The 2,500-nt window shown below is 77.8% G+C and overlaps 1 non-coding gene across 1 annotated transcript; it reads right to left on the bottom strand.

Moving 5' to 3' along the window:
- Positions 1 to 433: 433 nt before the first annotated feature.
- On the bottom strand, positions 434 to 586 carry LOC138063457 (5.8S ribosomal RNA). Its single transcript, XR_011137049.1, has one exon. It is a non-coding gene; the product is annotated as a 5.8S ribosomal RNA (ribosomal RNA).
- Positions 587 to 2,500: the final 1,914 nt, after the last annotated feature.

Here is a 2,500-nt window from a genome sequence, read left to right as displayed (position 1 = left end):
AGCGGGCGCTCCGGGAGCGGGGGTTTCCCGAGTCTGCACTTAGGGGGACGAAGGCCCGGGCCCACACGGGGAGGAGAGGCACCCCCTCTCCCCGGCGGCGCGGGCCTGCGAGGCGCCCCAGCCGCGCCACACCGCACACACCGCGCAGGGCAGCGGTGGCCACCGGGCTCGGAGGGGAGGGAGGGCAGGGCAAGGCACGCTGGCCGCGGACGGTGGAGGCGGACGGTCGGCCGGAGCCGGGCAGGCAGGCCAGCCGGAAGACCGGGGCCACCGGTGCACGCACCGGTGGTCCCGGCTCCGCCGCCGCCGCCGACTCACCGCCGCCGCCGCCCCCCCACCGACTCGCCGCCGCCGCCGCCCCCCCCGGCCCCCCCCCGAGGGGCGGCACACCGCTGCGCCAACGCGGCAATGGGGGTGACGATTGACCGTCAAGCGACGCTCAGACAGGCGTAGCCCCGGGAGGAACCCGGGGCCGCAAGTGCGTTCGAAGTGTCGATGATCAATGTGTCCTGCAATTCACATTAATTCTCGCAGCTAGCTGCGTTCTTCATCGACGCACGAGCCGAGTGATCCACCGCTAAGAGTTGTCTCGGTTTCGGTCCCCACCGCGCGCGCGGGGGGACCGGGCAGCTTTCGCAGCCCCCTGAGGGCCCCCATCCGCTCTGCCTCCCTCCTCACGCCGACGCCGGCTGCTGAGCAAGGGACAGCGGAGAGAGAGGGCACGCCTCACTGACCGTACAAGCACAGAGGGAAAAAAAAAGGGGGGGGGGGGGGAGAACAGACCCGAACGAGAGGGGCGGGGAGCCCTCGCTCCCGACCTGGGACAACCCCTTTCTCGCTTCGAGTCCGGCCCAGGCGCCCGGCTCGGCCTGGCCCAGCAGGGAGCGGCGCGCCAGCCGCACCACCTGCCTCAGGGACCGGGGTGTGGGTCCCCGCGGAGCCCCGGCGTCGGAGCCCGGCCGCCGCTGGGAGCGGCGCCACCCGCTGCCCGCGCGCCCGCGACCCGCCAGCCGCACGCTTCCGAGCTCCTTCGCTCGCCTCACCGGCCTCCAGCTCCGCCGCCCCGGAGACGGCACCCAACACCCGCCTGCACACACGCAGCCTCCCGAGCGACGCCACGCACTCGCCCGTCCCTTCCGCGGGCAGACGCCTGGCGGCAGGCAGACGGGCGAGGCGGGACGGACGGGGAACGGCGCCCGCTCTCCCCGCCTCCACGCGGAGACCGGGAGGGGCCGCCCCCGCCCGCCCGCCCGCCGCCCGCCTGCCGCCCAGCGAAGCCGGGTCGGGCAGAGCGAGGCAGGCGCGCCGGATGGCGGAGTGCCGGGGCAGGGCGGGGGGGGAGGGAAGGAAGGGTGCCGCCGACGGCCACGGCGGGAGACTGAGAGCACCGGCCAGGGAGGAGAAGGGATGCGCTGGGGCTCGGCGTCCGCACCACCCGCGGTGGGGGCTCGCCGTCCCGGCGGCGAGCACGCGCTCGCGCCGGGGTCGCGCGTTCGAGGCAGGCCGGCGCAAGCCGACCGCGCGGCGTCTCTCCGCCGAGACCAGACCGCGGAGAGAGGGGGCAGGGTACCCCTCTCCGTCCCGGCTGCCCGCGGGGCATGCACGGGCCGCGCCGGCGGGCATGGGGGGGTGCGGCGCCCGCGCGCGCCGACCCCCCGGCCCCTCCGGCAGCACGCCCGGCTGCCCCCCGGGTCGCATCGGGCCGCCCGAGTCTTTAAACCCCCGCCCGGCTCTCCGACCGAGAACCCTCGGGCCCGGAGCCCGGGGCCCATGGCCATCCCTACCCGGGGGGGCCGCTACCGGCGGCCGCGGTGGCCGGAGGCCCTCCTCCTTCCTCCCAGCGCGCCCCCCCCCCCCGCCGCCCCCCGCCGCCCCCGGCCCGGCCGACTCGCAGCGCGGCCCCCACACGGCACGGCGTGGGGCGGCTGGAGCGGTGTGGGGGGGGGGGGAAGGGAGGGGAGGAGGAAGCGTGGAAGGCCGGCAGGGCACGGCCGGTGCGGCACGCGCAGCGCAGCGCCCGGGAGGAGCACGCTGGCACACGGGACCACACGGGTGGGTCACCGAGGGGAGGCAGGAGAAGCGCGGACGCTAGGTACCTGGCCCTGGGGTGAGGGAAACGACCTGAAATCCCCGCGGGGGTGCCTCCCCCGCCGCCGCCCGCCGCCGGGCCACCGCCGCCTCGCGGCGACGGCGGCAGCCTCAGCGGCAGCGACGAGGCGGGGCGCGGAGGGGAACCCGGCACCCGCCAGCCGGCTCCAGCGCCCCTCGGCGGAGCGTCCACCCGCGGGGTGCGCCCGACACCCACCGCCACGACCTCGTCCTCCTCCCGGGGCCCGGGGTTTCCCTCAGTAACCCGGCGCCGGGTGGCAGCTGCGCCCGGGAGGAGAGCCGTGGTTTGGGCCGCCCGCTCGGGCACGACACGTCGCCTCGCGTGGCCTCGCGCGACGCCCCCGCTTGGGGTCCGCCGCGGCGCGGCGCCCGCCCCGCGCGCCGTCCCGGA

This window comes from Struthio camelus, chromosome 31, assembly GCF_040807025.1.
Source record: "Struthio camelus isolate bStrCam1 chromosome 31, bStrCam1.hap1, whole genome shotgun sequence".
In the NCBI taxonomy this organism is placed as follows: domain Eukaryota; kingdom Metazoa; phylum Chordata; class Aves; order Struthioniformes; family Struthionidae; genus Struthio; species Struthio camelus.
The sequence above is the reverse complement of the archived record's forward strand: the minus strand, read 5'-3'. Positions and strand labels throughout refer to the sequence as shown.